The sequence below is a fragment of the Amblyomma maculatum genome, chromosome 1 (assembly GCF_055883805.1).
Source record: "Amblyomma maculatum isolate TAMU_Amacu chromosome 1, ASM5588380v1, whole genome shotgun sequence".
NCBI classification, from domain to species: domain Eukaryota; kingdom Metazoa; phylum Arthropoda; class Arachnida; order Ixodida; family Ixodidae; genus Amblyomma; species Amblyomma maculatum.
The window spans coordinates 404,648,741-404,674,581 of NC_139344.1; the positions used below are offsets into that span (position 1 = coordinate 404,648,741).

At 47.6% G+C, this 25,841-nt stretch overlaps 1 protein-coding gene across 1 annotated transcript in view; it reads left to right on the top strand.

The window, feature by feature from the left end:
- Positions 1–504: 504 nt before the first annotated feature.
- The window catches only part of LOC146208725 (seizure 6-like protein), an 86,513-nt gene continuing 61,176 nt past the window's right edge, over positions 505–25,841 (top strand). The window contains exon 1 of the mRNA XM_084595954.1: positions 505–628. The gene's annotated coding sequence lies outside the window, so the exon portion shown is untranslated. The remainder of the gene's footprint in view (positions 629–25,841) is intronic.

Below are 25,841 nucleotides of genomic sequence, written 5' to 3' on the forward strand. Positions count from 1 at the left end.
AGGGTGTCTTATTAATCTTGGCAAGGTACCTTTTAGATGTTCAGAAGACAAATGTAGGTTCTTTGCGCGGTATCCTTTCCAGAGGCGAATACTCTAGCGTTCAAAAACACACCAAGATTATGCGTATGCGAAAGATACCTACCCACGTATTTTTACAGCAGAAATTGTAGAACAAAATAATCTAGCTCGGCAGCATTAAAATGAAATGCCGTGCTGAGAAAATTCAAGCCCTTTCTTGGTAATATCATTCCCAAATATTTGCGTTTCAGCTTAGAACGACGTTAAGGTGCGTGCACAAATATGGTAGTCCTTAGTTCAGAGACGATGCGAACTTGAAGAAACGTTCCAATTCTTCGGAACCATCGCCCTTCGAGGGGAACGACCGGGTCGACCCACTTTCCAGTGCGGCCCCTGGCGGCCGTCTGTGCACCTCGCGACATTGAAGTTCAGCGCAGCACCGCCAGGGGAGGCTGTCCCTTCTAAAGGCGCGAAGCTAATGCCGCCCATTTCTCAGCCACCGGTCTGTGAGTGTCGTCGGCTATATCCCAGTGCGGCGACGCGCGTGGATTATCGGCGCGTGCCGGTTGCCCGGCGACAACGTCGACGACGGCCCGTTCGCCTCGTGGCGGTGAGTGAAGCGCTTCTGCCGCCGACGCCCTTGCGTGGCCTGGTGCGCGCGCCGAACCACTCGCGCGGTACGTCGCACGAGACATGATCGCTCGCGATGCGCTGAGAGAGTTATGCAAATTCCTCAGAGAGGCGGGCCCATTCATGAACTAATGCTGAGCATTGCTCTCAAATTCAGGCAGTTAAGGCACGTCGGTGATCATAACAACGCGAATATTCGCTACTGCAGCGCTCTTCGCTCCACTTTATTACGGATCGCGAAGCATGGACCAGTTTCAGTTGTTTCAATCGGTAATAATATGTTATTACTACTATTTCTTCTTAGTTTAGGCTGCAACGGTGAATGGAAACGCGGAGCTCTGGATTGGTGGCCCATTAGCTTCGACTACCACACCAGATCGTTAATTACGCATGGCGTGCACGCGAGGGGATGCTCGTCGAAGCTTGTGCCATGCTGAGTGCTTTGACATCGACATCTTGTCACGCATAACTTTGCTGCATAATGACACGGGAAGTCGTCAGCTCCCTTTTTTGCCACCTTTTAAAAAAGCAATTCTGTCGGATTGTAGCTGTGCCAGGCTAATCAGTGCGCAGTTGAAATCCCTGCAGATACGTATAGCGATATGCCCGCCGCCGTGCAAGACGGGTCATGAGTAGCAAGGGAGGTAAAATTAATGGAATATAAAACTGCAAGTGAGTATTCTGCACTTTTATTTTCTTGTATCCACGAATATCGAAGAGCACGAATTTTGTGCGGCATGCCAGTCTCAGTTCGACAACATTTATAGGTGTCCTGTGCGGCAAGGCAACTTTTTTTTTTTTTTTTTTGTTCCAAGTGGTCATCTGCCGATCATGTAGTTGTCGTTGCACATGTTCAACTTGAATGCAGAAATCTCAATCGGCGTAGTTTCGGTGCCCTTGCACACGGAATGTCCCCGAGTAAAGGGCAGACAACAGTGGATGCGCTGCATGTAGTGATAATATTATAAAGCAACCAGCTCTAACGAGTACTTCGTAGAGTGTAGTGCAGCCGTCATTTCATTTTTTCCGTGGCAATGCATTGTGAAGTTCTGGCTGTAAGGAAGCAGTTTGGGAGAGTTGGAGACATAATCTCACCATAGGCGATAAACCAGGGCGACGATGACGTGCATTGAAATAGCGAAGCGAGCAATACAAGGCACAAAACATCAAGTGCATAACGCGCGATTTTGTACCCAAGTGATGACGCTGACTGCAAGGTACCAAATTTTTGTTCTAAAAAAAAAAAGCCGTTTTTGTCGCTCTATTTGGTCATATTAGTGTTTCTGCAATTCAGAGCCTCGTGTACTGGCGGGGAAAGTATAGTCGTTACTTCGCCCGCCGCGGTGTCGCAATAGTTTATGAATTGTACCTAAGAATGCGGGATCGAATACCAGACGCGGTGGCCACTTTTCTGTTCTGCCGAAAAGCAGCACCCGTATGCTGCGCGATGTCAGTGCACGTTAAAAAACCAGGCTGGTCAAAATTTACGCCTGCAAAACGGTGTCTTTCATAGCCTGCGAGTCGCTTTGGGGTGTTAAACCCTATGAAAGCAAAGCCAAACCTATACTCTTCGCTTTATTCAAACTCGTGACCTAAACCCGACAGCGAATTGGTGATCATCGCTTCCCTGTGACTGGTAATGCAGCCTTGCCTCCAGATCAATTCCAAGACTTGCGTTGGCGTCATTGTATTTTGCTAGCCAGAACAGCCGTCGGTATAAAGAGGCCTGTATTTTTTTGTTTTTAGACTGGAAGATCACCGTTTTCGAGGAATGGATTGTCATTGTCGTTAGAACGCGACATTCTGTTCGTGCAGATCAACTTTATCTTCAGTACGTCTTCAAAAATGAAAGGGCAGATGTATATGTTTAATGATTTGCATTCCCGCCGGCTTCCTTTGCATTTACGTGCAAGGACATGCATACGCGGCATATTTTCTTCCTTGTGGCGCCGACGCGCGTGGTCAATAGAGACGCTGTATATAGTGAATGGCTGACGATAAATTTACAGCGTCGGGTATCAGTTAACGGGAATGGCATTGCAAGTAGGCACGTGCCTTATACTCTGTAATTCCGTGTTTGCCTTTTTCCTCCTTTGCTACACCCTAAATATTTCGTTCGAAATCTCATTTCTGTTTGAGAGCGGCCTTCCGTCTCGACTGGGTTCCGTGCTTACCAACGGAAATCTGAAGAGGCAATCGGGAACCTAAACATTATATCGTTGTCGGGCAGTGAAGCTGCAGGCTAACGGCGTTTATTGAGTTTGTCCATTCGCGTGTTTTCTATCTGCTATATCAGGGTTACAAATACAGTGGTAAGAGACGGCGAGGGCTTTCAGTTTTATTTAGGAGCGTTTCCGATACGCATTTAACTCTGAAAGTGATAAGGCGAAAACGTCTTACCAAGATACTTTGTTGGGCGAGTTGGTACACATCCATTGTTAATATAAACAGCTTATAATATAAACAGTTAATATAAAGGCTTCGTTTTAGTCCTGTCTTGTGTCTTCCTGTTCGCGCTGTTTATATTAACAATGAAAGACGAAAACGGATGCCGACAAAGTTGAAAACTGCCACCGCGGACGCCCTGCAGTGTAGCGGTAAACATCGTAGTAAATAAACAGTTGTTAGTAAAAAAGAGGATTTTTTTTTCTACTAAAAAAACTTATTTCCTCGAAGCTCAGTTTCATTGATGTCGCCGTGGAGTCACTGTGCTCGAGCGCAGCTCTCGTGTTCGTGTTTCGAAGGCATTTGAAAATCATGAGCGTTACGCCAGTGCTCCGTCTACTCGAACGACATTTGAACCCAGTGCATTTGAAGCGAGCTCACAAATGCAATTTGATTTAATGCAATTTTAAATGCTTTTGTCGTTCAGTTAACATATTTTGTGTTCGGACCTATATTAAGGTCCTCACCGCCACGGGGGCTCAGTAGTTGGGGCGCTGTATTATTGTGCCAGGACAACCCAGCCCCACTTCTGTTGAGAAGCTCCTTTATATTGTGCCAAGTCATTACACGTTAAAGCCCAGGTGATCGAAATTATCCAGTTCCCTTCGCGCGGGAGGTGATCTCGGAAGCCATGGTCCAGCTTAGCCTGGGGCTCTCTAGGATGTCAAGCCCCATAAACTATGCTTAACCAACCAGACCTAAAAGAACTTAGACTAACTTTACAAAATATTCCCCACTCGTTTATGCTGAACTTGATATTAGGTAGGAGCGCTTTATTTTTCGGGTTAGTTGTATATACTGTTTTCTTTAAGTCAGTTAAGTTTATATTGCTATGAACAAGAATGAATTGACGAGGGCACGTGCACTCGCGTTAGGCCCACAGCCATTATTAAAAACATGTCATCGCCATATCGGTCATGCTCTCTGTTTACTGTCGTTTCGCCACACTGTAATGATAAGTCACATGTCAGGATTGTTAAACCACAGGTTTAAATTGCGCTTTATAGAATAAATGCCTAAACCTGAAAAGAAAACGTTCACTTCATTGCCGTATATATATGAGTAGCAGCAGTTAAAGCAATGTCGGAGATATCAATGTTCAAAGAAAAATGAAAAAGGACTGAATATAGATTCCAAATTTCTTTTATCCAAGATTAGATTGGATGCCTTGCAGCTGCGTATACAGTAATCTAACAGCAATTTGAATTAAGCAATAAATTTTACAAATTATTTAAGCGCTGCCCCACGTAGGACATAGTTCCTTAATTCTTAGCGTAAAATTGTCTGCCTAACTGAATCAAATGATTTCCTAAAATATAGGAAAATTCCCACGCTTAAGAGTTGTTTCCCAAAGTTGCAAAGGTGTTTTCTTTTATTATTTCCAAGCCAAACTTAGCCGATATTCATAATGGGAGTTCGAACTGTCATTTACAGATATGTTTGAGTTGAATAAACTCCTAAAACTTCTTATGAACAACCGGCTATGCAGTTTACGAAAACGTGTGCTAGCGCCGATATTGGCCTATAATAATAATAATAATAATAATAATAATAATAATAATAATAATAATAATAATAATAATAATAATAATAATAATAATAATAATAATAATAATAATAATAATAATAATAATAGGTTCACAGGAAAGGAAAGCCGCATCACACTTGTTCCGTGGACACCTTGACCGCGCCGTAAGGGAAGGGAGGAAAGTGGGAGTGAAAGTGAAAGGGGAGAAAGAGGAGCCGTAGTGGAGAGCTACGTTCGACCACCTGGAGATTTTTAACGTTCACTTAAATTCATTTTCAGTATCCCTTAAATTTAATATTAACACGAGTCATTTTCATTAGGTGAGGCAACATGGCAGTAGCAAGCATTCTGTTACAGGTATGGGTAAGTGCACCAGCACTGTAGGAAATAGCGGCCTCGAAGAAAAGGGCGCTTATATCATCGTTCCCGGGAGAACGCGTGCCTTTTCACTTCCGGCTGTATTTTCGCGCGAAGACAAAGGAGAACGGATGAAGCATTCCGTCTGCATGCTTCCTCTGCGTCGTCTCGCGGAGGTGAACAGACTCATCGGAAACGAACTTGCTCATTCGTCCTCACTCAACACTTCGCGGCTGACGCATTACACTATAGGAAGGGAGCTGTAAACTAAATGTGGCAGCACAGCAGTTCATGCGTAACCCACTCTATGGCCTCATTCTCCCTGGCAATGATGTACTACTTGTGTACGAGAAGCTAACACTTTGGGACCACGCACGCTAGGGGCAAACATGGAGCTTCTCACTGCCCGCGTAGACGGTGCGACTCCTCATGAGCTTTTGTCATGATGTCGTGAATTTGCGAACGCCCAAAAATTTTCAATGGCCCCGCCGGGGTGGCGCAGTGGTTTCGGCGCTAAAGTACTGTGCCCAAGGATGCGGGATCGAACACCTACCTGCCCACCCACCCACCCTACCTACCTACCTACCCTACGTACCTACTCTACCCGCATCCTTGGGCACAGTACTTTATCGCCGTAACCACTGCGCCACCCCGGCGGGGCCATTGACAATTTTAATTCCTTCGAAGTCATAAAATGCCCTAATGGCATCGGAATTTGCCGCAATAAAAATGAGAGCAAAGACAGTTCAGAAATTTTCAAAGCGGAACGCCAACTCAAAGGTATTTTAAATGCTTCTTTTCTTATTCAACGTTTCCAACTATATATACTGTCCAATTAGGAAACTTAAAAGCTGCAGGCTCGCCTTCGATGTAAGTGGCCTTTCATCTCGATTTGCTGTGCAGCCACTACAGACATCTTCCTTTGCTTTCACATACGGCTCAGCTACACCTTGATTTCGCAATCTCTGCATGCCTACCGATGTTTCGTATTATTAAAATTTTCAATGGCCCCGCCGGGGTGGCGCAGTGGTTACGGCGCTAAAGTACTGCTCCCAAGGATGCGGGATCGAATCCCCGCAGCGGCGGCCGCTTTTCTATGGAGGCGAAAAGCAAGGCGCCCGTGTACTGTGCGATGTCAGTGCACGTGACCACCCCAAGTGGTCGAAATTGCCGCAGCTCTCACCTGCGGCGTTAAACCCCATAAACCAAACCAGTTTTTTCGCCACTTTTCTCGGATTGCATAAGTGGAATCTTCCGAATGCTGCGTGATTCTGGCAAATAATATCTTCAATGTAGTTAGAGTATGTTACAGCACTCATCAGGCCCGTATAACCCAATAATGGGTTTAGGACTCGGCATGCGAAGGAACACAGCGGAAAAGAATATTCTTTATTTCAGAATACAGTACATAAATGCGAATCAACATCAAAAAGACCGCCTCTTCCTGGCAGCGGAAGTAAATGAACGACACAAACGCGACTTAAATATCTAATATTTCTTTAAACAAAACTAAGTATATTTTTACCAAAGTAGCAGAAAATATTTATCCGGCAAGTCGTTAAAGCTATTGGGCGAGTACGTACATGCACCGTCTTGCTACGCCGTATCTAGGCAACACCACCTAGACTATAGGCGGTGTTGATCTAGGGTTTGATCGAGAGATCTTCTTCTCTACAGATAACCAAGCGTGCGCTAAATTGTTTAGTGATTTATGGGATTTACTGTCCCAAAGCGATTCAGGCTACTAGAGATGCTGTAGTGGAAGACGCCGGAAATTTCGACCACATCCGGTTCTTTAATCCGAACTGGCATAACACAGCTTGCGGCGGGGGCTAGCCAGCCATCGATTTTTATATGTTGTAGGCTGTCATTGCACCCGCCACTGCTTTGGTTGTGGATGACGGCTGTTGTTGCGGCGCGCGTCTTTCGACTCTCCCTCTTCCTTTTCTTTCTTCTCTATATTCTCTTCTATCTGCACGAGGCAGCGGAGGTGGCTCTGTAGCCGAGCCACCTCCGCTGCCTCGTGCGGACGGAAGAGAAAATAAAGAGAAAGAAAAAAAATAGAGGCGTGCAGATAGAAGAGATATGCTTTAGTAAAACAAGCTTTTGGGCGAGTTGGTAGCTTACATTCGACATAGCCGCAGCGAAAAACACACAATCACAGAAGGAAGACACGTACACAAGGACCAACGCTGCACTCACAACTGGTTTATTTCCGAGAAGAACGCGAAATATATTGCTTAGTACGCGCATGCGCGCAACAGGTATAACGAGAGAGATAGATAAAAAAAAAAAAAAACACATGTGCCAATGCCAAACGAAAACGAAGCTTGCACAGGAGAATACATTTCATCTGGCGCAGAAAAGCTCGTATTCGGACTTGCACAAAACGATAGAAGCCACACTTATACAGTTGCCCCCCTTTTTTCTTATATAATACGACTCTAGCAGCTCACGTGCTGTTTGATTACTGCTTTTGCCTAGAATCTTTGCACTATCGAAAAGCGGCTTACAATGCATGCATGCCCTACAGTGCTCAACCAGGTGCACATTCTCATTATTCTTTAAATTTAGGGCATGCTCCCTTAGCCGGTCGTTGACACAACGCCCAGTTTGGCCGACATAGGCTTTTCCACACGAGAGCGGGATCTCGTAAACCACTCCAGAATTACAGTGCACGTATGGCCTGGCATGCTTTTTCTCGCAGCCATTTCTTCTGGTTTCAGTGCCCGAGATACGAGGGCATAAGCGGGCCAGCTTCACCGGAGCTGAGAATACCAGAGGCACCCCGAACCTGCTCGCAACTTTCTTCAGATTGTGCGACACTTTATGCAAGTAGGGGGCAACTTCCGGTCGCATAGCCCTTTTGTCCTCTCTTGGCTTCAGGTTCGTAGTGCGGGTGTTGATCTTCTTGAGGAGGGTTTCGGAAACAGCTGCCACGACCGACGAAGGGTAGCCTGACGCCACAAATCTTGCCAATTGGTTATCAAAGCTGGTCTGCATCTCATGTTCGCACGATTTCTCTAGCGCTGATTCTAGGCACAAATTCACAATACTTCTTTTTATCATCTTTGAATGGGCCGAATCATAGGGTAGGAGTTGCTTCATCACACGGGGGGCGTATGCCCAGCACAGATGGTCACCGCGAAACTTAATCCGGACATCTAAAAACTGCAGTTCATTCTTAACAGGTGTTTCATATGTGAACGTCAGTCCCTTCCCATGCTTTTTAAAAGCATCTAAAATTCTATTAACTATAGCGCTAAAGTGTAAAGGGCTCCGCTTGTCCAAAAGGACTAAAAATCATCAACGTATCTGTACACTTTCGTGACTTCGTCCGGGTTAAAACAGAGGCTAAAATCTGGTCAATGCTAGCTAAAAAAATATCGCTTAAAATGGGCGCTACACATGACCCAATGCATATTCCATTAGTTTGCAAGAAGTGCTGGTTGTTAAAAGTGATAAAAGTACCTTTAAGGTAAAACTCTAAAAGGGTTAAAAAATTATCAACAGACATGCCAGCGCAATTCTGAAGAGGGACGACACCACTCTTAATGCACTGCTTCAGTGATGTGAACAGTTCCTGGTGTGGAATCGAATAAAACAAATCTTCTACGTCAACAGAAAATGCGAAGCCAGTGTTACAGTTAGTCTTTAAAAAATCAATCACCTCCTTAGAATTCTTGATAAGGAATGGGTCACTAACGTTCAGTTGTTTCAAAGTTGTGAGTGCAGCGTTGGTCCTCCTTGTGTACGTGTCTTCCTTCTGTGATTGTGTTTTTTTCGCTGCGGCTATGTCGAAAGATAGAAGAGAATATAGAGAAGAAAGAAAAGGAAGAGGGAGATAAACACGCGCGCCGCAACAACAGCCGTCGTCCACCACCGAAACGGTGTCGTGTGCAATGACGGCCTACAACAGATAAATATTCTGTGGCAGGCTAGCCCCCGCCGCAAGCGGCGGTGACCTACCTGCCCAAGCAGCCACAACAACAACAGGCTCATCTTCAGTTGCAAATATGAACGTGCAGCAAAAATTCGGACGAGGTATAGCGATTGTTGCTTGTGATTTATGCGTTCGCTCATGGGAAAGAACGATCTGCATAAAGCTTAGGAAGAGATGGATAACGAAAAGTATGCATTAAATAATGATCACGTCATATAAATTTTGAAAACGCTCGATTGCTTAACTCTTGATTCATTTTAGCGGAGAAACCATACGAGTGAATGAAAATATGCCTTTGCAACCTTGCACAAACAGATCCTCGTGATATGAGTATAACGAACTCGTATATTATTGTAGATTGGACCTTTATGTCCTGCCATGGGAAGATGCAGGACCTATTAGCACCTCTCACATCTCCTAAAATTTATCCTATATGCGATCTGCAGCAGTTACAGGGGCCTGTTAAGGAAACCACGGAACCTATATCGTATCCTGGGTACCCTTCTACTAGTCCTGAATACTTCTTTATGAGTCCTTTAAGCCAAAAATCGGCACCTGCATACTCTTGCTTTATTTCACCTAGGGCCTATAAAATCGCATGTAGGTTTTTTTAATAGGGATCATTAACTATCATCATGTATCAGTAACTAAACTACCGGTCACTGTAGACCAGAACCGCACCGATATCCAGAGCAATATCGCGGGCACATCTTGTGTACACTTTCCGCGGACGCCACTCATTAGCTGTTAAATGATTTCGCCTTAAAACAGTAAATTAGCTTATAGCAAAGAAAAGGCGCCGTATCTGTCACATTTTCTCCATGAACACCTGACCCGCGCCCTGCCAACACCACCTCGTCTTGATGGTGTTGCCTAAAGGAAGGTGAGGAATTAAATCTTAAGGAGGAGGAGGAGGAAAAAACTTTATTAAACGAGCGAGTTTGGACCCTTCAAGGGCTCAGGGCCACCGCACGGCCCTCACATTACGCGCATGTGTCCAGGTCACATAGGGCCATGGCACTGGCACCCCGGTCCACACAGCGAAGTTGTATGTCCAGGTCCTGCGACGTAAGGAGGGCTTCCCATTCCTCCCATGATCCGATGGCGAGCTGTCCCTGCGGGGGAGGATCGGCAGGGCAGCCGAAATGAATGTGGTCCAAGGTGGCGTGCAACTCTCCACAGAGAGTGCACTCAGGGGAAACTGGTCGGTAGTGGGATAGGCGTTGAAGGATGAGTAGCGTTCGTGTTTGAAGACGCCTCCAGAGGATTTGTTGGGAGTGAGACAGCTGGAAGTGGGGAGGGGGGTAGAGTCGACGGGCAAGGCGTGCTTGCTGTGTGAGCTCAGAAAATGTATGTGCCCGCTCCCTCGAGAAATCCCGGCATGGGTCGCCATTTGCCCGGCTAATAAGTCCTCGGGCTATGTTATCGGCGGCCTCATTTCCGGGATTGCCAGAGTGAGCCGGCACTCATATAAGCTCAATACGCCTCTCAGAATTCAGGATGCACATTCTCAATATTTGCCACGCGGGAGGATGGACGCGTCCGCTGTTTTGGAGTCGCTAAGTATGTAAGCCGCATCTGTTTGGGCGATTGCTAAGGCTATAGCCACTTCCTCTGCTTCTTCTGAGTTACAGGGAGGGTCTATGAAGTGAGTGGGTGGGGGGGTTGCTGGATTGTAGGCCACAGCTACCGAACGGTCTGAACCACATGCGGCGTCCACCCAGCGGACATCCTCTGCAGTCCCATAGTGTTTATGGAGAGCTTTGGCTCGTGCGACGCAGCGGGATTGATGGTGTTTTGGGTGGACGTTCTTAGGAAGAGGTTTGAGGATAAGCGCTGAATGCACGGCCTGAGGGAGAGGGTTTAACTCTTCAGCATGTGCGGGTATGCTAATGCCGAGAGTGTCCAGTATATGTCGTCCTGTTTGCGTGCGAGCCAACCGAAGGTACTGTGTGTACCGATGTGCCTCTATAAGTTCTTGTATATTGTTGTGCATTCCTAGTTTTAAGAGCCTGTGCGTGCTAGTGGTCTTCGGTAGGTTGAGCGCTGCTTTGGTAGCCATGCGGATTAAGGCGTTGATTTTATCTTTGTCTGCACAGGAGAGGTTCAGGTAAGGAGAGGTGTAAAGAATGAAGTGATGTCATAGTGGAGGGCTACGGTGCTATTTGGGCCACCTAGGCATCTTTAACGGGCCTCGCCGTGGCGGGCCAGTGGTAAGGCGCCCGAAAACTAGCGGTTTACCCGTATTCGAACCGGTCGGCCACCGGCAACGCTTCAATGGAGGTGAAATGGAGACGTCTGTGTGCTGTGCGATGTCAGTGCACGTTGTTCTTGTTGCAGCTGTTGAAGAAGGAAAAGAAAATGTACTGGCCTGCTACTGAATCTGTACCTGAGCCACCTCCGCTGCCTCATGCGGACAAGAAAATAGAGGAGAAAGAGAAGAAGGAAAGAGAAAGACGCGCGTTGCAACAGCCGTCGTCCGCAACGGAAGCGGTGGCGGGTTGTTGTTGTTGTGGCTGTAGGAAGAAGGAAAAGAAAATGCACGGGCCTGCTACTGGCTCTGTAGTTGAGCCACTTCCGCTGTCTCGTGCAGACAGAAGAGAAAATAGAGGAGAGAAAAGGAGAAGGGAAAGAAAGACGCATGCCGCAACAACAGCCGTCGTCCACCACCTAAGCGGTGGCGGGTGCAATGACGGTCTACAACAGATAATACTCGACGACAGGCTAGCCCTCGCTGCAAGCGGCGATGACCAACCTGTCCTGGCCCCATCAGGGGAGAGATACCTACGGTGGCGGGTGCAATGCCATCCTACAACCAGTCAAACTGCCGGATGGCAGGCTGTTGTTGTGGCTGTAGGAAAAAAAGAAAAGAGGAAGGTGGGAATGAAAGTGGAAAGAGAAAGAGGAGCCGTAATGGAGGGCTACGGAGTAATTTCGACCACCTGGGGATCTTTAACGTGCGCTGACATCGCACAGCACACGGACGAAGTGGCGTCCGTGGGCTGTGCGATGTCAGCGCACGTTAAAGATCCCCATGTGGTCGAAATTACTCCGTAGCCCTCCATTACGGCTCCTCTTTCTCTTTCCACTTTCATTCCCACCTTCCTCCCTTCCCTTACGGCGCGGTTAGGGTGTCCACAGAGCAAGTGTGACAGTTACTGTGCCTTTCCCTTCCTGTGAACCAAATTAAATGCACGGCGTAAGAGAAAATAGACAAAAAAATAGAAATGCGCGCGCCGCAACAACAGCCGTCGTCCACCACCACCGAAGCGGAGGCGGGTGCAATGACGGCCTGCAACAGATAAATATCAGTGACAGGCTAGCCCCCGCTGCAATCGGCGGTGACCTATCTGTTGGCCCAGCCCCATCAGGTCAAGAATCAGCCACCCTTCACCACCTCCTCTGGCAGGCTGAAGCCTATCATTCCCAGCCCTGTAAGGCCAGCAACACACACCTCCTCCCCACGTTAAACATCACCAGGTACCAGTGGCGTCACTAGGGTCACCCGCACCCGGTGCGGAGGCACAGCGCTGCACCTCCCCCCCCCCCCCCTCTGCCCCCCTCTGTCCCCGCGATTTAGGCACCGGATCGCAACTACCTCCTCTGTCCTCATGGTTTGCGTTGAAGTTCGCGTTGCACCCAATCATGCTGTGCGAGCGGCATTTTTTTTTTTTTTGTCTTTAACATACTCGTGCCCCACGACTGATAATTCAGTAAAACATCACATTAAAAGCACATATATCCGAAAAAGGCGGAATCATTTGCACATTTAAGTTGCAAGTACCAGACCATAAGAACAAAGTGGCCCCTGAACTACGCAATGTGTAAGCATTAAGCGTGGAATCACTGTAGCCGTATGCGCACCATTATTATGAGGATGTGAAGTGGTAAATGCTACAATGACTATGACGGAGTAGCAGTGCAACTTTGCATACATATTAAGAGACTATCAAAAAGAATCAGCGAAAAAACGTGATAACCCGTATAAAAGCGCCTTCCTGTGTCCTCCTTGGGTTAGGGCTTATTACACTGGTTACACGAATTCAGCGCAGGAATAAATTTCCAACGTACAATAAACAACTGCACTTATGCCGGTAATAATGGCTCAGTGGAAAGGAATGGTGAACACAAACAATGCCAGACTGTGCACGTTATCACGCGCGCAGGAATATGCATAGGAATGACAAGTGAAAACTAGAGAGGCAAATCTATAACTCAAGGACAACTGGAACGCACAGCAAATAACTAGTCATGAAACAGACAAGCCGTTAATCAGCACATTTAATGGACATGCCAGAAAACATGACACTTGCAAAAGTCACAAGGAGCAAATAATTATGTCTGCCGCATACACAAAATTTAAAAAGCTTACATGTATCCCTCGAATGCATTCGTTAAACAATCAAGAACCGACCGATATAAAAAAAAAGTTGAACACTTAAGGCCAGTTTTCTTCATGTAAATTATAACAAAATTATCACTGTGTTTTTAAAAGCTGACATTCACGCAAAGTGTGCAAGGCAAAAGTTCAATCACGAACTGACCTATATAAGTAAAATTTTGGTAATGCGAATCCGGTTGATACGAATTTTGGGATGATACAAATTAGCAAAATTCCCGGTCGGTACGCACTGTGTACAATGTGCAAAATTCCGGATGTTCCGGTCACTCTCCAGCGCCACTACGAACACGAACGCTTGAACTGTGACCGCAACCTTGAGCACTACGCAGTCGCCAGCCGCGCTTTATGTACGCATCAGGAGTAGTTTGCGGTGATGCGTGGTCCGCACATCGCAGACTTCGCGAGTAGTCTGCGGCGCCGCTCGACCGGCCCGTCGCCATATTTTGTCGTGCTAAGCCTATATAGTGACTCTAGTCGTGCTGTACGCACCACGAGAAGTCCGCGGAGGCACGTGGCGCGCACGACGCCGACGTCGCTATTGCCTGTGACGCTGTGCGCGCCGCGAGTGGCGGGCTGTGACCGCGCGACCGTAATAACCCTTCTCGGACGTACACAGCTCTGCGAAACTGGCCTTCCCATGATTCTGCAAACTTATTCTCTTTCGTTTTGATAATACCAATGTTCGGGTTATAGGATTTCTTTCGCGACCCCTGTGGGATTCGTATAACCGAGATTCTACTGTTACAAAATGTTTGAGCACTTAAAACCACTTTTATTCATGGAAGTTGTAACAAAAAAAAATCATGGTTATATTAAAAGCAGATATTCGCTGAGTGTAAAGAAAAATCGAAACTCAAATCAAAATTTTGCTTTCCTGGCTTCCGGGACTGCGAAGCTGCTGATCACTTGATTAAAATCGGTGCTTTTTGCCAGGTGACTTTCAATCGATAATAATGCCAGACCTGATAGCCTAAACTGACCCATTGTAGATCTCCAATGGTTTTTTTATTAGTTCCAGCTTAGAAAACTTTTCTCACACGATGCCACAGGCACACATACCGTGAGCCACATAATCTACAGCCCTAATGACAGGTTGTCTACAAAATCCCACTCCATCGTGAATGTCAAGAAGTCCAATGCTGCCCAACTGTTGGCGACTTCGAGGGCAATTCCGCCTGCTTTGAGATATCTCATCCTAGGAATTTCGATGAGGCGGTGGTGGTGGAAACGTTCATTGGAGAGCGGTGTCAGACAGTCCGTCATAGAATTCGGTAAGTTTCGGAATAGAAACTTTGAGCTTTTCCTCACCTGAATAAAGGTTTGCTTCAACAGGTCGAAACAGAGTTGCCACATCTCGAATCGCTTTTGGATCTTGTGCAGAGCTCGACGTAAAATCTATCAATGCACTCCAGTATCGTCCTCTTATTTTCTTCCTGCAAAGAAAGTCCCGAATCTCTGGCTTGTTCACCTGCCATTCTCTTCCTTAACCTGACACGCCTCTCAAGTGCAATTTCAAGTTCATTGCATTTCATGAGCTCCTGCTCAACAGCATTTTCCACTAGGCGACCATGTTCCTTTTGGAGAAAAAGCTTTAGAGCCTCCAACTTTTCTACTACTTTGTCAAGGGATAGTTCTTTTGTCTGCAATACAGTTGCACAGCATTGACTTCGCCAAGAGCTGAACACCATAGGTGCATATAACGTAGGTGCCCTCCTTGTCATTTTTTTTTTTTTTTTGTTCTAGTCAGCGTGTAATGATCAGGTTTGCCATCCCCTGGGCAACATGTATTCGGTGCCTTTCGGCGTTTTGAAAGCGTGAGGCGGATGCGTGACTGGGCCCAGGAGCGAGAAAGGTGCAGGAGATAAATGAATAAGACAAAATACAAAAGACTACTGGAGAGATGCTGCCAGTGGTCCTAGCCTGGGAAAGGAGAGTGAGGTGCACATAAACAAGACGAGGCGATGCGGCGGCGCAGCCGCCGTCGGGTGTCGTCTAATACGCTCCGGCGCAGGGTACACGCACGTACATATGCCCGGTCCAACGTTAAAATGGCGTGCAGTCTCTAGCATAAAATAAGGAATGTGTGTTCAAGCGCTCCTCACAAGAGAATAATTCGTTCTACGAGGAGATCACACTTGTCATTCAGCGTCTCCACCAATGCGCGCCTTTTCGTGTCTTTACAAAAAATTTATTTCGCCCCCCCCCCCCCCCCCCCATCGCTTCCCCCAGCTAACTGCTGCACCACCTTGAGCGTTGCACCCGGTGCGGACCGCACCCCCCGCACCCACCTCGCGACGCCACTACCAGGTAGTCGAAATAACTCCCTTGCACTACACCTTTTCCTCTTTCCGCTTAGTCTTCCACCTTCTTCCCTTCCCGTAGACGTAGTTCAGGTGAAGATATAGCGCCTTTCCTTTCCTGTGAACCAGTTGTTATTTATTATCATTTTAACGTCCACTCACATCGCGCAGAACACGGAAGCTTCCCTGTTTCGCCTCTATCGGAGCGTAGACGCCGGCGGTAACACGAGGAGGAGGAGGAAACTTTATTGAGGAGAAATTGGACTATTGTCTCTTCATGAGAGGACACTTCTCCTCGAGCCGCCCCAGGGGTGGTCGCATTCGAACCCGGGTACTCCGATTCGAACCCGACCGCCAGCGGTTAAGCCAGGTGGTCGATATTCCTGAGCAATAGTAATAATTGGTTCACAGGAAGGGAAAGGCGCAGTATCTGTCACACTTGCTCTATGGACACTTGAACCGCGCCGTAAAGAAAGGGAGGAAGATGGGAGTGAAAGGGGGGAAAGAGAGAAAGAGGAGTCGTAGTGGAGGGCTACGGAGTAATTTCGACCACCTGGGGATCTTTAACGTGCGCTGACATCGCACAGCACATGGACGCCTCTTCATTTCGCCTCCATCCGGTGCAAAAATATTGTATTCTTACACCGTGTTCCTGAGCCCTTTAATATCGCAGCACTCTCTGTCCTCTTTCCCTCTCACCTTCCTCCCTTTCCTTAGGGCGCGGTCAGGTGTTCACCCAGAAGTGTTACAGATACTGCGTCTTTCCAGAAACTGGCAGTTTCGTACATAATGCTTTGTTTGTGAGCCCCCGCCGGGGTGGCACAGTGGTAAGACGCCCGACTACTGTCCGGAGTACCCGGGTTCGAACCCGACCTCGGCGGCTGCGTTTCGATGGAGGCGAAACGAAGAGGCGTCCGTGTGCTGTGCGATGTCAGCGCACGTTAAAGATTTCCAGGTGGCCGAAATTACGCCGTAGCCCTCCACTACCGGCTCCTCTTTCTCTCTTTCCACCTTCACTCCCACCTTCCTCCCTTCCCTTACGGCGAGGTTCGGTGTCCACAGAAAACAAGTGAGACAGTTACAGCGCCTTTCCCTTCCAGTGAGCCAATTAATTAATTAATGCTTTGTTTGTGATCGTTACTGCATAAAAGAAATCACTTGGAGTTCACTGTACAAACGGCATTGGGAACACCCGAAAGGTGGTAGAAATTCGAGGAGCACTCCACTTCAGCATCTCTCATATCCTGAGTTGCTTTCAGACGTTAATTCTTATAAGCCAAATCGAACCAGACATACTTTTAGAGACAGATTTTCCAGCTACAACATAGCCTATTAGTGTTATCGCATTAATAAAATGAACATTGAAACCAGCTTTGTGGCAACAGAGCTATCGCTCAACATTCGGTGTAGTAGCATTGACCCCTCCCTCCAGGTTTTTTTTTTTTCCTTATTTTGTGCTTGAACTGGCCTAAATACTTGGGGTGCTTCAAGGTGCACTGAGATCACATACCACACGGGCGCCTTGTTTTTCGCCTTCATCGAAAAGAGGGGCAGCTAGTGGGCACATTCCTGTGCTTATTGCTATACTAACAATGTTTGTGATAAGAGTTTTGAGAGTTTTAATAAACTGAAGAAGAAACAGCTTTTACAGTCCGTGTAATAAGAGGGCAGTTTTAAAGGTGCTATTGCGTCTACTTTTAACGCCATGCTTAAACGTCGTTCTAATTTTAATGCCTGCGTTGCCAACCTTTATGCAACGGGTTGTCATAATCGGTCTGATAAGAAAGTGTGATGGTGTAACACATCTCCATAGCCTGAACAAGATGGAGTTACCATCACGGACTGACGGTTGATAGTGACAGGCGTCCCTGCGTGTTTCACGTTAGGAGCGTCCCGTGGTTTTGTCACCATGGCGCCTTCAACGCCGTGGAATCCTTCGAAGACTTTGGTCTTCGACATAGTCGTCCCTGCGGGGCCCAGTCCCGAGACCGTCGTCGACGCGGCGGCCTCGATAGTGGGTTTACCCGAATTTTACTGCGTCCAGCATATGGGCGCCCAGTCTTTTCAAGTTACAGTGAGGAGCATGGCATATCCATGTCACTAATCGTTGACGCCGGCTGCCTCGTCATCGGCAGCGAGCGTGTACCAATCGTCCCTGTTGGGCCTCAAGTTACCACCGTGGCCGGCCTTTTCCTGCCGTCTTACGTTTCAAATGAAACGCTCGTCCAGGTCCCGAGCCAGCATTGTAAAGTCCTGTCCGTCACTGTGGGCCAGATAAGCTCCCTCAAGGGTGTTCTCACTGGGACACGGTATGTGCGGATGGACATGTCTGCGTCGTCACCAGTACCCAACTATCTACGCGTTGCTGGGCATCGCGTAACCTTTGACTATAAAGGTATGCAGCGTGTTTGCCGGCGATGTGGCTCCTCGGATCACTTTCGGGCGCAGTCTTCAGCGCCTTTTTGTGGACGCTGTGGTATCCACAGTCATCAAGGCGAAGGCTGCACTCTGCCCTACCGACGCTGCAGTGATGACCACCCGATGGTGACGTGCCCGTTGCGCCGTTCCTACTCGGACGCAGCGGCAAGTGCGTTTCCTCCGCTTACACCCATGAAGCCTACAGTGCCAGCCCCATCTGCCAAGCCAGTTGAGTCGGCTAAAGGCAAGGAGGAAGTGCAAATGGACTCTGTAGAGGGTACGACACCAAAAACGTTCACGAATTCGTCTTCTGGTACAATGCCGGAAGGAACGGCCAGCAGTGATGACATGCTGTTGGACAAGCATACGACTGGTCCATCCCAGCCTGAGATTGCTTGCGCGACGGCGGCTGACGTCGTGGTGGCCCCTAGATCGTCGTGTGAGCCTACTGCTATCGAGGCAGCTCCTGCCGCATTGTCACCGGAGCCTCCGTGCAAGGCTAAAGATCGCGGCGTCCAGTCCAAGCATGGAGTTCGCGGAAAGAAGGTGCAGTCGGCATCTAAGGCTTTGACTCCACCAAAAACCCGCGCTGCACTCGGAACACAGGCTAGTCGTATTATGAAGCTGGCGGCGACGCCGGCCACTGCTGGCGTTTCTAAGATTCGTGGAGCCTTGCAAAAGCAAACGGGACGCGAGAAGAAGCTGCCGGCATTACGAAAGGATTTAAAGGAGTCATCTGAGGTTGTGAGCCAAAAACAGTATGTGGACGATTCCAGCCGCTCTTTCAGCCTTGGTGTCGGTCGGACACTCCCCGTCGCTTTCACCGCTCAGTGAATGTGATATGGACATCGAGCTCCAGCGAGAAAGGAATAAGCGCTGTGTTTCATCACCGACCTTAGGGTCGGATGCGGCACAAGAAGGTCGCCCGGAGGAACACCCTCTTAAGATGTCCCGTCCTTCTTCAGGAGGGCCGGGAAACTCCGCCTAATGTGAGTGCAAAGCAGTTTCGTGGAGCCACCTCAGGGCGCGCATCTGCCTTAATGGCGTTCAAAATTGACACCCAATATGGCATTAGGACTGAAAATTATTTCTTTAAACTCTCAGGGGTTTTGTAATATGCGAAAACAGACAGAAATAGTAGATTTCGCTTTCAGAACGAACTCTGATATCTAGTGCTCTTCAGGAAACAAATTTTACTACTCGTTCTGATGTGTTGGCCTTTAAGCGCGATTTTCATTTGGAGTGCTTCTTTTCTTTCGCCACTTCGCGCTCGTGTGGCGTAGGAATTGTGGTGCTAAATAGATCCCTTTTGCGCGATCATCACTTGACTTATAACGGGTTTACTGTGAGGTTGCGCATCTTGTGCATTTATGCTCCGGCGGACTCCAGCCTTAGTAATAACTTCTTTAAAGGGTTGGATGTTTACTTTTTAGACGGCCGCCATGTAATAACAGTGGGCGATTTTAATTGTATCATAGACACATGTTGATGTTCAAGGCCCTGGTCGAGGGCGACCGACTTGGAACGCACGTGAGCTGCAGCGCCTGGTTCAGCATTTTGCGCTTCTTGATGCCCACTAACTTATGCATGGGTCGCGTTTCTGCTGGACATGGCGTCGTGGTTCATCTGCGAGCAGGCTAGACCGCGCATATGTGCCACAGTCCCTTTCAAAGTATGTGTCGGCTATGGATGTTGTGACCTTGCCTCAGACGCCCATTCATATTTCTTACCACGGGCCAGTCATGTTCAGCCTTTCCTTTCCTAGCGCTGGCTCATTTCGTCCGTGGCGTTTTGATGCGCGCGTACTACACGATTGGCGTTCGCGTGAGAGCTTGTCGCGAGATTTACGCGTCTCGCTTTCTGACAGTGCTGAAAATGAATGGGACACGCTCAAATCAATTTGGCGCATGCACAGTTCGGTAGAGGGTCGTGCACTACGTCGTCGAGTGTCTCAGGAGCTGGTAGACACGGCTGCAAAGATCCGCATCGCACACAGAGTGGGTTGGCATACCCCTCTGAGGCGCGCCTGGTGCGAGGAGTTACATAGCCGATATCAGTGCCTTATTGGAGCCTCGTCCCTTTCGGCGGCGGCCTGGCGTGGAAGGCGTAGTCCATCTGCACATCCTGAGGTGCTTCGATTTGCGCGAAGAACTTACATCCATAGCTTAGCATTGAGCGGAGCGCCCCACTCTGCGTCCTATCAAACTAGGGATTGTATGGGTTTCTTGACGCACTTCAAACTAATGGCGTGTTCAGATGCTACGATTGATGTAGGAGCTGTAGTGACGCATCAAATGTTAGCTGGGTTGCCGCTGGTGATCCCGGAGATGCATGATGTGCTTTGTGCTCTTCCTTCTTTAGAAGAGGTAAAGACAGCTTTAGAGTCAATGAAACGCGGGTCAGCGCCTGGGCCTGATGGGCTTCCTATGAAATTTTATTTGGGTTTCTGGGACGTTGTCGACCCAGCACTGACCAATGTCCTTCGACAGTGCTTTGAGCATTTAGATTTTCCGGCCAGTTTTCGAAAAGGGAGAATAATTTTGATCCCAAAACGTGATCCTGGGTCATCTCGTCCAGAAGAGTGAAGGCCGATCACCCTTCTAAACGTAGACTACAAAGCTCTCGCAGCCATCGTGGTTCGGGGCTTGAGGGGTGTGATGGCCTCCCTTATTGGTTGTCATCAGGTGTGCTCAGTTCCTGGCAGGGAAATAATAGGTTGTCGTATGCCACTCGAGACATTATTGATTACACACAAAGACGCCTAGCTAGTGGTATCTTTAGATCATGAAAAAGCTTTTGGCCAGCTAGAACATGGCTACATATTCGGCGTTCTGGATGCTTTTCAGTTTCCGCAAAATTTAATATATTTAATTAAAAGCATGTATGATGGCATTCAAAGCACACTGGCGATGGATAGGTGGGAAAGTGCCCCTTTCCCTGTGACCCGCGGTGTCAGGCAAGGTTGTCCCCTCTCGCCTCTTTTGTTTGCTCTCAGCTTAGAGCCTTATTTGAGGGAAATAATTACAGACCAAAGTATCCGTGGCCTCTCTCTCCCAGGCTGTCAGACGCTGCGTGCAACTGCTTACGCGGATGATATTACGTTGTATCTACGTGATGAAGCGAGCCTGCTGCGCTGCCTTCATTTTTTTTTTACAGATACGGCAAGGTGTCTGGGGCTGCTCTCAATTTTGAAAAAAAGTAAATATCTTTTAATTGGCAGGCCAGAAGCGCGCCTTAATGGTGCCCTACCAATTACGCACAGTGACACCATCCGCATACTTGGCATTGATTATGAGGCACGTGGGATAGCAGCTTCGGTGTGGACTACCGTCTTAAACGAGGTGCGCAGCCAGTGCCTTTGAACTACCCATGTTGGAGAAACGCTACCCTGTCCACACTGTTTTCTGCGGGCGAATATGGTACCTCGCACATGTAGCGCATCCACCTCTCAGAATTTTACGTTCTCTTCAGTCTCTTGTAAGTTCATTTTTTGGGCAGGTCGCACAGAACTAGTATGCCGTGCGGCACTCGGCCAGCCACGTTCGAAGGGTGGGTATGCCTTCCCTTCTTTGTCTGTCTGCTATCGGCTGCTGGCTCTACGCTACCTTCTTCGTTTGCTGCAGGGTGATGAGAGCCCAGCACGGGTGCTTGCTTTCTATTTTTTGGCACACGTGTGAGGGAGCTTGTCCCAGACATGCCACTCAACAGGGGCTCTCAGGCTTTCCGGATGCCTGTTATTTTATTCGTGTATATATACACGAAATGCCACTATAGTGGCATTTCGTCGCCTTGCCCGCCCTGTGAGCCCTGACTTAGACGTCTCAGCGAACAGAGTAGTGGAGTCAATGGGAACGTTACTACTTCCGCTGGTGCCTGCGGAACGTAGGCGAAGGGCGGACTCCACTTGTTGGTTACCACTCACAGCGTCGTTTCTGCCAGGGCATTCACGTGACTTTATGTGGCTTTTGGAGTGGAGGGTTTTGCCTGCACGATATCGGCTGCAACAATGGGGCATTGTGCGGACAGCGAAGTGCCCCAACTACCCACTTTAGGAATCCAATCGTCACATGGCCCAGCAATGCGTCGTTGCTCGTGTATTTTGGAGGGCAGTTCATGCCGGTTTCAGAAGTCCAGGTATTAACTGATTTCAGATAAATGGTAGATGTCCTCGCGGTCGCTTTGCACGATTGCTGATTGTAGCTGGCGCTTTCGCGTTATGGCGCAATCGTTGTGAGGCTGTCGCATCGAGCCGGCGCCGACGTGCGCTTTTCCCTATCCTGGCGCGTCAGCGAAAGGAGATCGTAAGCGTTCTGGCTGAGGAACTTTTCTACCTTGGGGAGCGAGAGTTCCTTCGTCAGTGGTCTTGCCCTTTTGTTTCCCTGTCGGATGGACTTGTCCGGGTGGTTTTTAACCCACCTTGGTGCCTGTAATATAATGTAAATATTTATGTTCACATCGCAACCCACAAGTGCAATACATACTGTACATGCGATTGCTGTATATGCTTATATCCATTTTATCTGGCAAATTATCCTACACTGTTTATACCTTCATGTATATTGCCATTCATTGTTGTATATGTCATCATGACGAACTGCCAAATTTTATTCTGAATGTAAATACTGATTTGTGATGTATTTGTTCCTTAGGATGTATCTTATGTGCACTTTCATTTGTTGTTAATCATGTGTATTTCCTGTTTTGGTCATTTGTCGCCGCTCATGTGAATGTCTAATGTGAACATCTAATGTTAAATTCTCTTTGCACAACAAAACGCATTTTGGCGTTGAAACTGGTGAACCATAAAGAATGAGTAAGAGAGGAGGCTCCCATAGACCTCAGCGGCCCAATCAACTCTAGCGCGCCTAGCGCTGAGTGAGAACAACTGGCCCGTACTTTCGGATGCTCCCGGTTTCACTGGCGCGAGTTTCAAATTACTTGCCGCCCAGTGGACTTTAGTGCACCCAAGGTGCGTGGAAACAACTGGCACACACTTGTTTGGGTTTCACTGGCCAGAATTTCGAATTGCCTACGCTTTACCCACGTTTGTCTGTGGCCTGAGGTAGATAGAATGTCTCATTTATCCCTTCTGCGAACTTCGTCGTCCAGAAATTATTTTTGAATGTAAGGTGTGCAGAAACGTGTACTTATAATAGGCAGACATGGATTCATAAATCAACAAAGGTTCTTTTGGCGCGATTGTCGCCTCTTTTGAGTAATTAGTCGTTCAGCATGCAATATTTAATAAAGAGACGGAGTGTCGAGGAACCTTTTTATTTTAGGGCAAGATAAAAAATGGGAACAAAATTTGGGCACTAACCAAGACCAGCATGGTGGAGAAAGGCTCGATAGAAAGGCAAACACCTCATTAGAAATAACAGAGAACACAAGACAAAAAGTTAACACATCGCTAGTGCTTGCAGAAAAAAAAAAAGTAAGACAAGTTGAGCATGCTCAAAAGTACAGGTAATGCGTTGCAGTTGGTCCAGATATTAAAACATAGACGGGGCTCCAAAGTCGCCAGCCTGTTTCCCTCTTTTATGCAAAATTTCGTCACAAGGCTGAATATTTTGTGACCTGCTAATCGTGAGCAGTCCAAATATTATGAAGAGAAAGGAACTGTATTCCTCACTGCCCTGCTGTTCGATTCTTGTGCGTTCTGCCGTTGTTCCGGCACCACGACACAGGGCAGCAGCTGCTGCAGGAAGGGCCGCCTGACGGCATGGCAGAATGGTCTTAAAAATGTCTATACACGCACGTGTTATTATAAATTACCAAACCACATTCACAAGTCATAACTATGTTAAAAATTGTTTTGAATGCAGTAGAAAGTGCTCCGCCATACAGAAACGCTGGCACAACGACACACGTATTCGGATTTGACTGATTTGACTGTAAATACGAGTTGACAACAGGCGCAGATAATGTACCTGAAATATACCAATATGACCCCTTTCGGGATTTTAAATAAGCGCTCATTCAGCGCCGGCGCAAGAAAAAGGCTTGCGGTGTGTTATACCACGAGCAAAACAATCTGCCCGCAATTGTCAGAGTAACAAACGGACTCAGGGTTTCATAAATGCGCATGACTTTGCCCTTAAGCTGCACCGCGAAATAAGCGCATGCTTATACATTTGTGCTCTAGGCCCTCATGCCCTCTCATTCCATCCTCGTACTTTTGTAACGAAACTTGCATGGACGCCGGGCTTTAAATTCCGTACTGCGCCTTATGGAAACAACCTGCTGCCATGTAGACTCGGTGTTTTCAAGCAGAAAAACGTGACTCACCTGTTGAACACCAAGCGAAAAGTCGTTTGGTGCACCACATCCATGCCGAGCTGATAGAGCAGACCACTTGCAGTCTTGCACGTTTCTTCAATAAATTACATCTTTATATTTATGTTAAAATAGTGGCCTTAAAACATAGCGTAATTATTTGACAACAAGAAAGTTGTACACTTGAATTTAAAAACATTTCTCCCCGTTGTGCCCTGTGGCGTTGGGTGAGAATACTAGATACCTGCGTAGTTGTGATATACTACCCAAACTACAATAAATGCGGCGAAAGAGCGGCGTACGACCGCATTCTCTGGAACTGCTCAAATGATCCGCCTGCGGCGGAATCAATACAGCTCCCTTCGCCCGAATGTTTGGAAGCCGTGCTGTTCAGCTCGGACCTGAAGATCCGACAACAGGCCATCGAGCGGGCTAATGAGGTCGCCGCCAGCCATGGACTAACGGCCATCTAGTACGTCCCCCTTGTAGCTGCTTGAGCGACGAAATAAAGTTTAGCAATCCAGTCCAGTCCTGAGGCCAGTTTCACCCGAGTGTTCTCTCTATATTTTAAGGCGAAAGCCTTTAATGGCTTATACTGTCGTCGACGAAAGCTGTCCGCACGAGCGTGACACCTGATTGGTCGACAGAGAAGTGACGTCACCAGCCGCCAAATTCGATGCGACCAAACAAAAGTCTCACCTTGTCTAGCGTTCCTGCCATCTGCATTCCCACACAACGCGTGCCAAGAAACGCTACGCGACAGGAGCGACGGTGTACCGTCCAAACGCATACTTGTCGGAGAAAGTGTGACAGATACTGCGTCTTCCCTTTCCTGTAAACCAATTATAATTATATGTAACACTGCAACGGACGCCGATAAAAGACAAAAAAATGAGAGGCAAATGATAGGAGAGGAAGGGTAGGCTTTCGTCATTCTCCTCTTAAGACACATCTGAGAAGAGACCCTCTAATCAGCGCCATCTAAAAACTCTAGATAGCGCTGCTCTAACATTTTTTTCTCTATGCGCCCTGTGTGGAACACAACCAGCGTTCCGTTGAAAGCATCAAGGTTCACCGGCGTTCTAAAATTGGTTTACAGGAAAGGAAAGGAACAGTATCTGTCACTCGCGAAATCCCGCTAACACATCTCGCAGACAACAGAGCAACGCTCGACTTGCGCATTTCTCCAGTGCAGGCTGTGCAGTGATATCAGAAAATTTTTATTGTCATATGCGCACCTTCTCGTTTTGCGCGCCTTTACGTCTTTTTTTCTTAAGCGAATGTTGTTCACTGTTAGCCACGTTTGTTTATTTCCTATTCATCACCTCTTCAGTAGCCCCTTCTGCATTGTTTGTCCTGAGTTAGGCATTTGAAATTGTTAGAATTGTCGGGTTCTTGCCTCCATATGACCTTTCCTTGTGTTGCGAGACGTACCTCTTTCTTCGATGTAAATTGTCTATGTCACTTCAAAGCCAAGTTATTATGCCACTTTACTGTCAAATACGTTGTGTATGTCTACGTGCC